This window comes from Chenopodium album, chromosome 10 (assembly GCF_948465745.1).
Source record: "Chenopodium album chromosome 10, dcCheAlbu1.1, whole genome shotgun sequence".
NCBI lineage: Eukaryota > Viridiplantae > Streptophyta > Magnoliopsida > Caryophyllales > Amaranthaceae > Chenopodium > Chenopodium album.
Genome location: NC_137843.1, coordinates 59,577,192 through 59,594,730, shown reverse-complemented (window position 1 = coordinate 59,594,730; position 17,539 = coordinate 59,577,192). Strand labels below are relative to the sequence as shown.

General features: G+C 37.0%; 1 pseudogene; it reads left to right on the top strand.

Moving 5' to 3' along the window:
- Positions 1 to 1,678: 1,678 nt before the first annotated feature.
- On the top strand, positions 1,679 to 3,116 carry LOC145564387 (UDP-glycosyltransferase 88B1 pseudogene; annotated as a pseudogene).
- The last annotated feature ends 14,423 nt before the right edge of the window (positions 3,117 to 17,539 follow it).

Below are 17,539 nucleotides of genomic sequence, written 5' to 3'. Positions count from 1 at the left end.
ATGCTAGAAGAAATCGGTTGTTCTGATTTTTTAGGAGGGAGAAATTTATAAAAATATTATGCAAAGTCATTATTGTGTATCGAGACTTACTATTTAAATAATATAAGTTATTTTCATTGTGTTTTTATATAAATCTATTGCGTATAAAAAAATTTGATTACGTAGGGGGCCCTCTTCTTACATTATGCCTAGGGCCCATAAATTTACAGGAACGGGGCTGCAGACTAGTGTATTGTTATGTGTGTCAAGTTTCAACGATCAATTATTTACCTATAGATGATGTATATTTTTTACACTTAACATCTAATCATATACATTTCCTTAAGGGAAAAAAAATATCATATACATATAAGCTCAAGCTAGGACACCTTTTGTCCCTAAATTAAAAGTATCTTTCTCTTTATAATGTGAGTAATAAATACTAGAAAAAAAAAGCTTTATATTAAGGGACAGACGAAGTAGTACATTAGCAATATGCACTAAATTTTGGCAATCAATGATTGCCTCTAAAAATATCAAAGCAATTGTATGATGATTGGCCGCGATTTCATTGTAAGAGTCCTGGATTATCACATCTTGACTACTACAATTTCTAGGGGGTGTTAAATATCGCCGTCCAAATTTATCGCCACCGCCATTATTTCTCAAGCAAATTACAATCTTGCCCTTATTTTTTTTTCCCCATTTTCATTTTGTAACATTAGTCCATCAACCACAACCGTATCAACCACCACCTTCTACACCGCACATCCACAACGACGACAAAAGTCGACGAGAAAGGGATAGTGATCGAGGTGGCTTGATGAAAAAAGAATCAAGGATCAATCGGAGCTCCACGGTAACCGGTTTTGGGCTCCGGTTACCATGGTCAACCGGAGGTCAAAACCGGTTACCGTCCACGGTACCCGGAGGCCAAAACCGGCTATCATGGACGGTAATTGGAGCCTAATTCAAAATTTGCTCAATTTTCATTAAAAAAATTAATATGGTGTGGCCGGTAACCGGAGGTGAAAACCGGTTGCCCACCACCGGTAACCGGAGGTGAAAACCGATTACCGGTGCGGTCAACCGGATTTGGTCGCCGGTTACCGGTGTTGGCAATCGGTTTTCACCTCCGGTTACCACCCACTTATTTCATAAAAAAAAAACTAAACGGAAACTACTTACCTTCTTTCCGCCGTAGCTGTCGCCGCCGCCGATGTCTAAGTCGTGCCGCCTCCACCGCTTGAGATGGCATGAGCTCGCCGCCAATTTCTTCCCGGTAAATCCCAAATATGTGGTTGTGTGGTAAAAAAGGTGAGTGGTTGGTGTTTGAGGAGAGAGAAAAAAAATAAGGGTCAAAGATGGGTTTGGGTTTAGTAAGGGCAAAATTGTCAGTTTACTCGAAATGATGGCGGTGGCGATAAATTTGAACGGCGGTATTTAGCATTCCACTTTCTAAGATATCACTAACATTTTCTCTCAACACCGTATCCATTAATCAACTTCAATTTACTAAAATAAAATGTCAACCACGAGTCCACATTTCCACAACCCTTAGACAATTACACATTTGCTTCAGAGAGTTGTATAAATTCACTTAGTTTTCTTGTTTCAATTCTCACATTTCATCTTCCTTAAAAAAATAAAAAAAAATAAAAAAAAATAAAAAAAAACCAAAGATCAAACTCCTAAAACAATGGAGAAAATAGTACTTTACCCATCACCAGGAATCGGCCATTTAATCTCCATGGTTGAGCTCGGAAAACTTCTATTATCTAACTCTTCTTCTATCTCCTCCATTACCATTCTCATCGTTAACTTCCCCTTCTTAACTGGCTCATATTCATCTTACATTTCCTCTGTTTCGGCTTCGTTCCCTTCGATCACCTTCCTTTCTCTGCCTTCTGTTCCCCTACTACTTGGTGATCCATCAAATTACGAAGATTTTGAACAAATTATCTTCGAATTTCTTCGTAGTAATAGCAACAATGTCAAGCAATCTCTTGAATCAATTTCTATCTCTTCCCCTGTTTCAGCCTTCATTCTTGACTTCTTTTGTTACCCTGCTCTTGAAGTTTCTCAATCACTTAAAATACCCACTTACTTTTTCTTCACTTCTGGTGTTTCTTCTCTAGCATTATGTCTGAACTTACCGGTTTTCGACAAAATAGCCACTGATTCTTACAGGAATCTTAAGACTTCTTTTGAGATTCCAGGGTTGTTTTCTGTTCCTGCTGATCATATGCTCGAGCCTATGCTTGATCGAGGTGTGAGTTATTATGAGTTTGTTAAAGTTTCTGAAACTATGCTTAAGTCTGATGGGATTATTGTTAATAGCTTCGAGTCATTAGAGGTTAAAGCTGTTAAAGGTTTGAAACAGGGGACTTGTCTTCCTGGTACACAAACTCCTCCTGTTTATTGTATTGGGCCTTTGTTTGCTAACCGTGGCGGCGGTGCAGAGAACAGTAGTGAAGAGAGGCATGAATGTCTGAAGTGGCTTGATTCGCAACCTAGTAAAAGTGTTGTGTACTTGGGGTTTGGGAGTAGAGGTGTGTTTTCTAAGGAGCAAATATTGGAGATAGCTTTTGGTTTAGAGAGGAGTGGGGTGATATTTTTGTGGGCCTTTAGGGCTCCTCCTAGTGAAGAAAAGGGTGCCAAGTTCTCTGACCCACCGGATCCGGATCTAGACTCGATCCTTCCAGTAGGGTTTTTGGATCGGACCAAAGATAGGGGTTATGTAGCTAAGTCGTGGGTCCCGCAAATTACGATTTTGGGTCATGAATCGGTGGGTGGGTTTGTTAGTCATTGTGGGTGGAACTCGATTTTAGAGGCAGTAGATGCTGGGGTGCCTATGGTGGCATGGCCTCTTTATGCCGAGCAAAGGTTTAATAAGATTTTGATTGTGGAGGAGATAGGGATTGCTTTACCGATGGATGAAAATGAAGATTGGTTTGTAAGTTCGAGTGAGATTGAGAAGCGAGTCAAGCAAATTTTAGGCTCGGAAGGAGATGTTGTAAGAAAACAAATGTTCGAAATGAGGGAGAAGGGTAAGATTGCTCTCAATGAAGGACAATCGTCTAATGTTGCATTAACTACGTTAATGGAATCATGGATACATTGAAGATTGTACAATGTTATGTCTTATGTAAGTTGCAATGCTGACATTACAATTTCTAGGCTTTACTTCTGTTGAATCTCTAATAAGCTTAATTACTTGTGCAATTGTTCTGGAATTCTCAATTTGTTAGAAATAATGGAGTGATCTTGGATGTTGCCAATATTGGAACTCTCTCCCTTCTCTTCCTTCAATCTCTTTCATTCCTTTCCCTTTTCCTTCCATTCAAACACAATTGTAAATGTTTGACCGCTAAGATAGTTATTGAAAGATTGTATTAGTAAAAATCATATAGGGTCTGTTCGACCTATTCACCTTATTTTCGTTTAGATTTAATAATAATTACAGTTAAGTTTTAATAAGATAAATAAAAAAAAAGGAGAAAATAATCTGATTTAAAAGGGTATTAAAAAAGGAGAAAATAATTTGATTTAAACTACTTCCGTTTTAGTTTATTAGCAACATTTATCATAAATGAATACTACTTATAAATTATTTGCAACAAATAAAGAGTATTAGTCCTTTCTTTTTTACATGTCATTTCTTTCTAATTCTCGCTTTTCATCACATATAACTTTATTTTTCTCTCTACATAATCATTTATAAACAAATTTACCTAAATACCGGTGAATATCACATTGTTGTAAATAATTGAAACATATGTAGTACGTTAAACAATTGGTTGAAATATTAATGTAGTTGATGATCGAAATTTAAATGTAGTTGTAAATATAAATGTAGTTGTGTACTTCGGGTTTGGGGAACGATTTACAATAGTATGGTTTATTTAAAACTTATTTACAATTTTGCATTGGTATAAAACTTATTTACGAAATTGTTGTCCACATAGGCTCAGATAACTTTGTTATTTTCTTTACAAAAATTCAGCTCAAAGCTGCTACATGAGGTAGAGGTACGGTTTTTGTACTAAAACCAAACTTATGTACTAAAACTGCTACTTTAGTCTATGCTTATACTCAAGCAACCAAAGCAAAATCCATCAATCTCGTATACGAAACCAAACAACGCAGAATTTAATTTCCAAAGAAAATTGAGTTTATTATATTGATTTTGACATTATGTGGCAATAGCTTAATTAAATTTAACAACTAATTGAATTAAGAAGAAAAAAATAGGGCTAAATACCTTATTAATTTGGGGGTAATTAAGTATCAAAGAACCGTTATGTTCATCAATTGGTGGTGGCTACGCTAGATGGGTTGGCCGCTGGTGTGCAGGAGGATGCAAAGTGGATGATGATCGGCGACGTGATGTGCATGGTGGTCTAGTGGAAATAGAGAGGGTTGTTGTGGTGTGTATGTCAGTATGTGTGTGTGTGTTTTTTTTAAATGTATTTTCAATAGAGCAGCTTGTTATGTAGAGTATTACGGAAAACCGCTATCTGAGGGCTTGTTTGGAATCATTTTTTGTTTTCAGTTTTCTGTTTTTTTGAAAACTAAAAACCAAAAACAGGAAACAAGAAAAAGGTGTTTCCACTTTTTTGTTGTCAGTTTTCAAAATTATTATGATTTTAATAAGTTTAAATAGTTTTTGATTCATTATGTGACATATATCATACACTTTTATACAACAAAAAACCAAAAAACGGAAAACCACAACAATGCCAAACGAACCCTGAAGTAGCAGTTTGTCTTTAATAATAATTAAATTCACCCAAACGTATTTCTGAGCCTATGTGGATAACAATTTTGTAAAAAAGTTTAGTATTGACGCAAAATGGTGAATAAGTTTTAAATGAACCATATTTTGGTAAATCATCCGAGTTTGGAAGTACATGTTATAATTTCAGAGAAATTGTGAAAAATTGAAAGAAAAACAAGAGAAAAAATGAGGAAAATTTTATTATGATGTAGATGATGTTATTACATGCCAAATAAGAGTATTTATACATCACCATATAATCTAGTAGCTTCAGTAAGAAGATACATAAAACAAAAATATCTAACTTAAAATATCTATAACTAACTATCCTGAAATTCAGGAAGGTTTTTATAACAGAATCTAGGTAGCTGAGCTGGATTCTGCTGACTGCGCACTCCTTGCTGAGTTGACAGTCGAACCACGTGCAGTTTCAATACCTTTAATAAGAGGTGTGTTTTATAAGGAGCAATTTGAGCAAATATTGGAGATAGCTTTTGGGGTTAGAGAGGAGTGGGGTGAGATTTGTTAAATTTCGAAACAATATAAAATGGGTCTAGGCAACCCGAACAAAGAGGAGGAGAGTTTGGTCCACAAACAAGGCTTTGGAGCTTCCATACTAAAACCAATTGACAATAGTAGGAGGTACTCCTCTACCTTATAAAGTGAAACCATCTCTCCTCTTTCTCCAATGTGAGACACTCATAAGTGGGCTACAATGGATTTCAACAAGATTTTTGTATGTGCACTTGTGCAGTGTTCAGTGTTCAGGCCCCTCATATTGAAGAGAAGTGTTCCAAGTTCTCTAAGCCACCAGATTCAAAGGACTCAAACCTTCCAAAAAAAATTAGATCAACTAAGGATAGGGGTTATGTAGCTAATTATAAGTTGTAGGTCCCACGGACTGTAGTGTTGGGTCATGAATCGGTGGGTGTGCAAGTCATTGTGGGTGGAACTCGACTTTAGAGGCGTTGGGTGCTGGAGTGTCTATGGTGGCGCGGCCTCTTTATGCCGAGCAAAGTATTATTAAGATTTACATTTTGGAAGAGATAGTTTGTTAGTTCGAGTGAGATTGAAAAGTGCGATAAGCAAATTTTAGAATAAGATGTTATAAAACGTATGCTTGAAGTGAGGAATATGACTAAGATTGCACTAAATAAAGGTAAATTGTCTGAGGTTGCATAAACTGCATTGGTAGAATCATGGAAACATTATTGAAGATAATACAATGTTATGTATGATGGTGCGCCAACCTTAAAATTACTTATGAAATCTTTCTAGAAGTCTCAATTACTACGTTGTTAAAAAACAATAATGTTTTGTATCATGCAATTGTTGTTATGGCAATATTAAGTTTTTTTTTTTTTTTTTGGTCCCCTTCCACGATTAACATGGTAGTGGGGACGTGGGGTAGGGATTTCTCCAATAAGGGGGCATAATTAAAGTAATGCCAAAAGTGACTTGTTTTGGTCAATCATATATCATTATGTAAAAGATGTGGTGTTTGGGCTTTGCTCTCCCAAGTAATTGAACGGAAGGAGCTTGCTCTACCAAATAACTAGATAATCGGAATTCTAATTTATTTGTAAATAATAGAAGTATTTCTTTTTAAAATATCCATCCATTTCATATTAGATGACATGTTTCATTTAGTCAAATTCGTCAATGCATACTTTCTAATGTAAATATCCTTGATTACATATTAACAAAAATTATAAAAATAGAATATTTAAAAAGTAGATGTTGATACGAATCTAACAAGCCCTCACATCATAATTATTTTTCTCAATACAAAATCACAAAACAAATTCAAAGGAAAATTATATGAATAATGTATAAAGTCCAATTGTATCATCTAATTTGGAACAGAGAAAGTAATTATATAAAAGCTTAGCATTAATGAAAGTACAACTTATTTTCTAAAAATCACACATTTTAATCAAATTTGACATGAAAAAAAAATGATAGGCATATAATAATTAGGAAAAATTGAAAGAAACACTTCTACTAAAAAAAATCCTACCTTTACAAAATTTGGAAATATTCTCACCTCTAACCCCCATATGATCAAAACAGTTAGGACATGTTTGCTCTTTTATATAAATTAAATCTAATTTGTTTTTTTTAAAAAAAAAAACCACGCAGTGGGTGCCTTAAAATCTTAAATTGATAATTTGTCAATCAAAACATATATAGAAACCTCAAAAAGACATCGGATCTCCCATAATTGTTCAACACCATAAATAGAGCTGTCAATTCGGGTAAACGGGTCGGGTTTGGGTCAGGTAAGAATGGGTTGGGTCAACTCAAGTTGGGACAATTCAGATTAATTCCGTAACCTATACAGGTCGGGTTTGGGTTGGGTCATGCTTGAGTTGGGTCACGTCGGGTCACACTTCTTATCGGGTTTAGGTCGGGGTTAATAACAGGTCGGGTTACATTCTGATTTTCACGGGTTATGGTAACTCTCGGGTTCTAGTCGGGTTCGGTTCAAGTCAATAATTTGCGAGTTAGAATCAGGTCGGGTCATTCTCGGGTTTGAGTCAGGTTCGGTTCAAGCCAATAATTTGCCGGTTATAATCAGGTTGGGTCATTTTCAAGGCTGTTCATTCTCGGGTTTAAATCGGATTCAGTTCAAGTCAATAATTTGCGGGTTATAATAAGGTTGGGTCATTTCCAAGTTGGGTCATTCTCGGATTCAAGTCAGGTTATGTTCAAGTCAATAATTTGCAGGTTACAATCAGTCGGGTCATTTCCAACCCAGGTCATATTCGGGTTCAACTAATTATAAATAGATAATTATCATTTTTATCAAGCTAATTATTTCCTTTGACTATAATATATATGGTAATATACTAGGGAACTATTGTCTATAATTTAGGAAGATAATTATCTCCTTTGACCATACAACAAATATATACTATATTTAACTCTTAAATTTGAGGATGATGCTAATTTCTTTTGCTGCCTGGACCGACTTGGTATCCCTAGACAAAATGGTTTGATCAACAATAATAAGATGGTCTAAATTGCATTTAAGATGATTTGAAATTGGGTCATAAACAATTTGGGTTGAATTTAGGTCGGGTCGATCAATAACAAGTCGTGTTAATTTCGAGTCGAATTAGTAACAGATTGGGTTGAATTTTTGGGTTGGGTAAGTAATAAGTATGGTAAAATTCGGGTCGGGTTAATAACAAGTCGGATTGAATTTTGGTCAGGTCAATAACAAGTCGGGTTGATTTTGGGTCCGGTTTGTAACAGGTTGGGTTAAATTCGGGTCGGGTTGAATTCAGGTCAGGTCAGTAACAAGTCGGGTTAAATTCGGGTTTTTACAGGTTAAAACGGGTATGGTTCAATTTCGGTTCAAGTGGGTTTCGGTGCAAGTTAATAATTTTGGCCGTTGTAAACCGGTAAATCGGTGTAAGTTGTAAAACGGTAAATTGACCGTTTAAAGGCAAATTGAATGGTTCCACACACCCAATTAGACTCTTGGAGAGTATTAGGGACAATGGTAAACATTTCGGCAATTTTTATTTTTGGGCGAAAAAAAGTAAAAAAAACTCCAAAATTGAAAGCTAATATCAACGCTTTTTGAGAAATTTTGGAGGTTTCGGGGCCCGGTATCGAAAAATCTTGAAATTCTATTGGATACATCTCGGGGTCATATACTCATATAATGTCGTTTGGAACCACATATGATCATTATTTGTTGTCATAAATGTTTGTGGTAGGCTTGAGTTAATGACATCCGTTCAAGTTGTAAACCGGTAAATTGGTCGTTTAAAGGCAAATTGGATGGTTCCACCCACCCAACTGGACTCCCGGAGGGTATTAGGGACCATGGTAAACATTTCGATAATTTTTACTTCCGACGAAAAAAAAAATTCAAAATTAAAGGCTAATACCTACGCTTATTGAGAAATTTTGGAGGTTTCGGAGCCCGGTTTAGAAAAGTATTAATATTTTAGGGGATACATCTCGGGGTCATAAAATGCCGTTTGAAACCATAAATGATCATTATACGTTGACATAAATGTTCGTAATAAGCTTAAGTTAACAAAATCTGTGTGTAGGGAATATTTCAAGCATTACGATAACCCCAAACTTGAACCCCACTGTCATCATACACTAAAGTACGGTGGCGTTCCAAAGGGAAAGAAAAAGAGCAAAAAGAGTCGCCAACAAGTTTTAGGAACTTGTAAACCTAAAAGACAATCCAAAAGGACCATCAACTACTCCATAAGGTCTTGAACCAAACAGGGTCCGGGGATGAGGGTACGAATCCAATCTACAAACACTAGTAGAAAAAAGCAAAAAGGCATCGCTCAATGGCCACCGGTTTTCAAAAACCGGTGGCAAAAATAGGGGAAAAAATGCGCGGGATTTTGAGGGATTAGTATTGCCACCGGTTCGGTGAAGGAATTGTGTCTTCGATAAGTGCAATTACTAGATATATCAAGGATCACTATTATGGAGATAATAAGTTCATTCTATTGGGGCGTCATCCTCTGTTGCTAGACTATGAGAGATGATCTTTGGGCTAGTCAAATAGCCCAAAGCCCTTTAGAATGGATCCTATATTGGTCACACACAAGGGTATTGGGTTAAGCAAGTTAGAGGCCCATTAATGGGCCTCATGAGCAATCAATTAGTCATAAGCATGAGTGGGCTAAGTATAGTTTGAGTGGGATTAGGAAGTGGGCTTGGATTTGGACTTGGGCTATTATTTAGAGATATGATCTATAAATAATAGCCTTGCCTAGGGTTGAAGATAGAGGTCACAATTAACAATACAGTGAATTGTGAATCAAGCAACCACCATCCAAAGGCCCTCATCCTCCCTCTCACACACGCACGCCTCTCCTCCCCTCTCACCCACGGCCGGCCACCCCTAGTGGCCCTCGTGGTGTTGCGCGGTGGTTCTTGCCTGGTTGATCGTTCGTCCATCTCCGTAGAAGGTCGATAGAAGTGTTCTTTCGTGACTAACTAGCATTAGTGGAGGTCTTAATCTGTGCCCGTGGACCAAGTAGAGGAATCGCATTTGAGGTTCTTTATCTCCCCATTGTTCTTGCTCGATCATCGTGGAATCACGCTTCAAAGGTATAATTCTTACTTCTTTATGTGTTATGCATGAGATCCTTGGTTTGGTGCTATATGAATATGATTCATGTTAATTCCGCATTTAGTACCTATAATCTCCTACAGTGGTATCAGTTAGCCTCTTGCATCTACATATATTGAGTAATAATTCTTTGATAATCCACAATTTTAATTCAATTAGGAGGGAGAATATTTAATTATGAGTCAATTGTTATATTAAATGTGATTTAACAATATAGAATCATTAAAGGTGTTTAATTTGCTCCATATTAACCATAAATTTGATCCGAATTTGCCCTAATAAAAATCGAAAATCGAACCCCTAAAACCCTAATTTCGAAATTTTCGAAATTTAAACCCTAATTTGTGAAATTTGTGTTTAAATTTTAATTTAATTCGATGGTAATATGTTTAAGGAATTTAATCTATTTGATTACATGTTAAAATTATGAATTTTTCATGGTCAAATTATTTAATTTAAGTGTTAAATTAAATTGGGGATTAATTTCATCAAGAACCCTAATTTCAAAATTGAATATGATTTAATTTTGGAATTAAATGGACCACATTAAGTTTTAATTAAATTTTACAAGAGTTGTTTTGATTAATTAAAATATTTAAAAAAAAAAAAAAAAAGGGAAACAGCAGCAGCACCGCGGCTGGGTGGCGCTGCCACGGTGGTGCCGCTGCTGGTGGTCCAGGAGGGAGGGGGCGGGGCTGGGTCAGGCAGCAAGGAGCAGCGCAGCAGTGCCGCAGCCTTGCGTGTGCTGCTGCTGCTGCTGTTCCTGCGTTACTGCAGGGGCAGCAGCCACCGTGGCCGGCTCCGGCTGGCCACACCACGGTGGCTGACGTGGTTCTTCATAAAAAAAAAAAAAAAAAATTTATTTTATTTTAGATAAAATCAGATTTCAAAATTTTAAAAGATAAGTTTAAATTTTGAAAAGATAATTAACAAAATTAAAGTTGTTATTTTTGTTAAGTTTGGATAATTATGGAGCAAAAGATTCTATAAGGATAATAATTGATTATATAATGTGATTATCTCATAATTATTTATGGATAATAATTGATTTAAAATATGTGATTGGCAAGTAATTAGGATAGAATTCCTAAATTAGTTAGGATAATCATGGAAAATAAATATGATTTATATTCCATATTTTCAAATAAGATTTGATTCTATCTCATACCTAAATTAAAATATATGATATTTTATAATTGGTCATGATTAATATATAATATTATCTAATTACAGTAATTAATTAAAATATGAGATATTTATAGCCATGTTTCCTTTATTATAGACATTCGATGTTGTAGTTTAGGACAGCATGATGAGTGATTTATTATATGGCACTTTATAATATATGATATTGTTTATTGCTATATATAGACTAGTATGGCCCATAGATTCTAAAATACGATCTGCGCATCGTGAAGTATTTTTGTAATCTAAATACGGTCTGCGTACCGTTGAGTATTTTTGTAATTTATTTTATTTTATTTAAGTAGTAGATAGAATATAATAAATTTACAGGTTGCAGTTGATCCAAAAGCCAATGAAGTGAAGACCCAATGGAGCAAGATGGATGAGATCCATGAAGATCCAAGTGGGAGCATTCTACTTTATTAGTTTTCTTAGGATTAAGGGGCCATACTATGTCATGTTTTATTGCATTAGTAGAATATGCATGTTTAGGTTTATTTATGTTGCTTGATGATGCGCTAGAGTTCACTATACAATCACAACATAATAAATCTAGATCCCAGTAATATTGATGCAGCTTTTCCAATTAAAAACCCGACGAAAACCTTGATCGTTTGTGATGGGTCGGCCCTCAGCAGAGCATCATAATATATCTTGGGGAAGTGGGGGTAGGACCGCATATCTACACTTTTAATTGGTTATATTCAACAAGGTTACCTAAAGCGTTTAGAACCTTGAAGCTAAGAGTAATAATTAAACATGCGATGGTTAATTATTCAACCAAGAATTACAAGAGTTGTAATCAGTAAAGAGTTTACTCACCTTGAAAATGTAATGGTTGATTGCAGGGCCTCACTCTGGTTAATTATTGCACAAATAAAGGATCTTGGAATCATTTTATTCAATAGGGGTCAATTTAAAATTGAATAAAATGCTTTAAAGTTACCAATAAATTCTAAATTTACTTGTGGTACTTTAAATTTATTAAACATAATTATTGAATTTTGCCTCGTTTTTGTTTTTGTTTGTAGATGAATAACTTATATGACAACACAGATTTACCAATGAAACTCAATTTAAGGCTTAATCTCAGAAACTACAGGCAATGGGAGGGCGAATTGAGAAATGTTCTCACAAGTTTCAAACTTGATGCTCGCCTATATGTACCCGTTGAGAACAAGTGTGCTCCTGGTCAGGACCCTGAAATGCATGCAAAATTAGTTTTGGATGCAATAAAGGTCAAGAACCTAATACTGGAATCTATTCCAAACTGTTGGTACAATAGGTTCAGACGGTATGAGGTGACCAACTTATATCAATGTCTTCGTGCTATCTGTAGGGGTGGCATGGGGGCATTGGGTAGTGGAGGTGTCAACGATCCAAATGTAAGAGAGATCGTTAACTCGATCCCTCAGATTTACTATTCCTGGGCTGACAGTTTAAGGTATGAGACTTACCGGATTCATGGTAAAATAATGGCAAACAAACTCTTGCCTGGTCAGTCTGTGAGGAACCATGTTAATGAATTGGTTGATATGATCAACCAAATGGATGTCCTCGGGAAACCGATCGATGATGATTATGCACGTGACATTATTTTGTTCTCGCTCCATGCTGGTTTTGACATTGTGAGACTTTCTCATAATGATGAGGGATCATCAGCGAATTTGATCAACATCTTACTTAACCATGCTGAGGAGTACCTGATAAGGAGAGATTTCCAGTGCTTCTATTGTGGTGGATGGCAAGTCCATACACCAGGGTGTCCCCATTATGCACCAGTGAAAACAGAAGGTAAGGTGTTACTTGATGTTTTTGTTGTAGAAATTAATCTTACTTCATCTTCCACTTGGGTATTCGATACCGGTTGTGGTGCTCATATCGTCAATGACGTGCAGGGCTTGAAAGGAAGTAGGAAGCTAGATCCAGGAGAAGTAACACTTCGAGTAGGAAATGGAGCAAAAGTTGCTGCACTTGCTATTGGGAGTTATCATTTGAGACTTCCTTCTGGATTAATTTTAGTACTTAATAACTGTTATTTCGTTCCCAGCATTACTAAAAACATTATTTCAGCTCCAGTTTTAGATACTGAAGGTTTTTCATTTGAAATAAGAGACAAACGTTGTTTTATTTCGAAAGAAAACATGTTATATGCAAATGCTAAGTTAATTAATGGTTTGTATGTTTTAGAATATACAACTCATGTCTACAACATTGATCATAAAAAGCAGAAAACAGATGGTTCAAACCCAACTTACCTATGGCATTGTAGGCTTGGACATATTAACCAAAAGCGCGTCCAAAAATTACATAAGGATGGACTCCTTTCTTCTTTTGATTATGAATCATTTGAAAACTGTGAGTCATGCTTGCTTGGGAAAATGACTAAGTCACCCTTTACGGGTATAGGTGAAAGAGCTAGTGACCTTTTGGGGCTCATACATACAGATGTGTGTGGACCAATGAGTTCAAAAGCTAGGGGTGGATTTAGCTACTTCATTACTTTTACTGATGATTTAAGTAGATATGGTTACATTTACTTAATGAAGCACAAGTCGGAAGCCTTTGAAAAGTTCAAAGAATTCCAGAATGAAGTACAAAATCAACTTGGGAAGACAATTAAGGCACTACGATCTGATCGTGGTGGCGAATACTTAACCCAAGAATTTGATGAACATCTGATTAATTGTGGAATACTTTCACAATTAACCCCTCCAGGGACACCTCAATTAAATGGAGTGTCAGAAAGGAGAAATAGGACTCTACTAGATATGGTTAGGTCCATGATGAGCTTTACTGATCTTCCCATATCTTTTTGGGGATATGCATTAGGAGCAGCTTCCAGAGTACTAAACAGAAGCCCATCCAAAGCAGTTGAGAAGACACCATATGAATTATGGAAAGGAAAAGTTCCAAATTTGTCTTATCTCAAGATTTGGGGATGTGAAGCCTATGTAAAACGTTTACAAGGCGATAAACTACACCCTAAATCAGACAAGTGTTTCTTTGTGGGCTACCCCAAAGAAACAAAAGGGTATTACTTCTACAATCGCGAAGATGACAAAGTGTTTGTTGCTCGCGATGGTGTCTTTCTAGAAAAGGAATTTCTATCTAGAAAGCCAAGTGGGAGTAAAGTGGTTCTCGAAGAAATTCGAGACGAGCAACAAATGGATGTGGATAACACCACATCAGAGGCGAGGGCGCATGAAACGATTAATCATGCGTTGGAGCAAGCTAATTCCACCAGCGAGACTCCTATCGTCCCACTTGAATCTAATTCATGCGAAAATCTTCAAGGAGTTGGAGAGAAAATTTCTACTGTTGCTCCTACCCCACGTAGGTCTGCCAGAATCAGAAACAAACAGTTTGTCGAGGTTCTGTTAACTGAGGATTCTGAAATCTTCTTATTGGAGAATGAGGAACCCACAACCTACAAGCAAGCTTTGGTGAGCCCCAACTCAGATAAATGGCTTGAGGCCATGAAATCCGAAATGGAGTCAATGTCTGAAAATAAAGTGTGGACCCTAGTTGACTTGCCTAATGGGGTAAAACCCATTGGTTGCAAATGGGTCTACAAGATTAAAACAGACAAGGATGGAAATGCCTACATCCATAAAGCAAGACTAGTTGCAAAAGGGTTCAGACAGATTCATGGTATTGACTATGATGAAACTTTTTCCCCAGTAGCAATGCTTAAGTCCATTCGGATTCTTCTAGCGATTGCCGCATTTTTCGATTACGAAATATGGCAGATGGATGTCAAAACCGCATTCTTGAATGGGTTCTTGAAGGAGGAAGTGTATATGACACAACCTGAGGGTTTTGAAGATCCAGAAAATCCTAGAAAGGTATGCAAGCTTGAGAAATCCATTTATGGATTAAAGCAGGCATCCAGGAGTTGGAATCTTCGTTTTGATGAAGCAATCAAAAGGTTTGATTTTGTCAAAAGTGAAGAGGAACCTTGTGTATACAAGAAGTTTAGTAGGAGCAGCATAGTTTTCTTAGTCTTGTATGTAGATGACATACTTCTCATGGGAAATGACATACCAATGCTTGAATCAGTCAAGGAATGGTTGAAGAGTTGTTTTTCCATGAAAGACTTAGGTGAAGCTGAGTACATTTTGGGAATCAAAATCCATAGAGACAGGTCTCGAAGGATGATTGGACTAAGTCAAGAGACTTATATTGATAAGGTTCTTGACAGGTTCGAGATGACAAACTCCAAGAGAGGTTTTCTCCCCATGTCCCATGGCATTACGCTCAGTAAATCTCAATGCCCGGTTATGCCAGATGAGATGAGACGTATGGCTATCATTCCTTATGCTTCTGCAATAGGATCGATAATGTATGCCATGATTTGTACAAGGCCGGATGTTGCATATGCTCTAAGCATGTGCAGCAGGTTTTAGGCAAATCCAGGTGAAGCACACTGGACAGCTGCCAAGAACATCCTTAAGTACTTGAGAAGGACGAAAGGAATGTTTCTAGTGTATGGTGGCGAAGATGAGTTGGTTGTCAAAGGTTATACGGATGCGAGTTTCCAAACAGACAGGGATGACTTCAGATCTCAATCTGGATACATTTTCTGTCTGAATGGAGGAGCAGTGAGCTGGAAGAGTTCGAAGCAAAGCACTGTCGCAGACTCTACAACAGAATCAGAGTATTTGGCTGCTGTTGAAGCAGCTAAGGAAGCTGTTTGGATAAAGAAGTTCCTGACTGAGCTGGATATTGTACCAAGTTCTCAAAAGGGTATCGAGATATATTGTGACAATAATGGAGCTATTGCTCAATCCAAGGAAGCTAGGTCACACTTCAAATCCAAACATGTAGAGAGGAAGTTTCACCTCATTCGAGAGATCGTTGACAGAGGAGATGTCAAGATGAGCAAAATTCACACGGATGAGAACATCGCTGATCCGCTTACTAAACCCCTTCCAATGCCTAAGCATGAGAAGCATACTAGTGCAACTGGATTGAAGCGAATGGTGTAATTAGAAGTTGTTTTTTGTTTTGAGAAAACAAATTACATATGTAATACATTTATTTGCAGAATTATGTTTAATCAGAAATTATCTTTTCTCTTATTTAATTGTGGTTTCAATATTAAATAAAATGTCCAAAAATAATTATGGATTGATGGGCTCATCAGGTTATCTATTCGATAGAGACCTGGTGTATGAAACCTCACAGGTGAACAAAATCCACATATTATTTAAGTTCCTAGTTCGAAATCATTAAAGTGGACATAAATGATTTCAATGAATGGACTAGCATGTAAGATTGATTGGATAGCTCGGTTTTATGGGCTATGGGAGCATGGTGATAAGGCTCGGTCAATCACATGGATATGCATGAATGATGCAGGATCGAACCATAGACCTACTTTGAAGTTCAAGTATAGAACTTCCGGATATATTAGTGGATTCCTTTGACATGAGTGGAACATTGGTTTCATTCAATGGATGAAATAACTGTGGTACATTCAAACGTCTTCCCGTAACTGGAGATTATAAAGGGTGTTTCCTGGTTGTTTCAGAAGTTGAGTGGGAGCTTTGGTTTCCACAAGATTGGATAGAGTCTTCCTATTAAATTAGGAATATGTCATGTTTTGGCCTCTTGAAGAGGGAGAATTCAGAAAATGCATGGCCGTGCTCAAATGAGTTATATAGTAACCATTTGTTTTGTAATTCTAACTCGGATTTCAAGAAACGATTTGTAGATTAATATAGATCGCATAAGATGCGATCATATTATCAAATCGACACAAAATGACTTAAGGAATTTGAATATTGCGCACTTGTCTCAGACAAGTGGGAGATTGAAGGAATTGTGTCTTCGATAAGTGCAATTACTAGATATATCAAGGATCACTATTATGGAGATAATAAGTTCATTCTATTGGGGCGTCATCCTCTGTTGCTAGACTATGAGAGATGATCTTTGGGCTAGTCAAATAGCCCAAAGCCCTTTAGAATGGATCCTATATTGGTCACACACAAGGGTATTGGGTTAAGCAAGTTAGAGGCCCATTAATGGGCCTCATGAGCAATCAATTAGTCATAAGCATGAGTGGGCTAAGTATAGTTTGAGTGGGATTAGGAAGTGGGCTTGGATTTGGACTTGGGCTATTATTTAGAGATATGATCTATAAATAATAGCCTTGCCTAGGGTTGAAGATAGAGGTCACAATTAACAATACAGTGAATTGTGAATCAAGCAACCACCATCCAAAGGCCCTCATCCTCCCTCTCACACACGCACGCCTCTCCTCCCCTCTCACCCACGGCCGGCCACCCCTAGTGGCCCTCGTGGTGTTGCGCGGTGGTTCTTGCCTGGTTGATCGTTCGTCCATCTCCGTAGAAGGTCGATAGAAGTGTTCTTTCGCGACTAACTAGCATTAGTGGAGGTCTTAATCTGTGCCCGTGGACCAAGTAGAGGAATCGCATTTGAGGTTCTTTATCTCCCCATTGTTC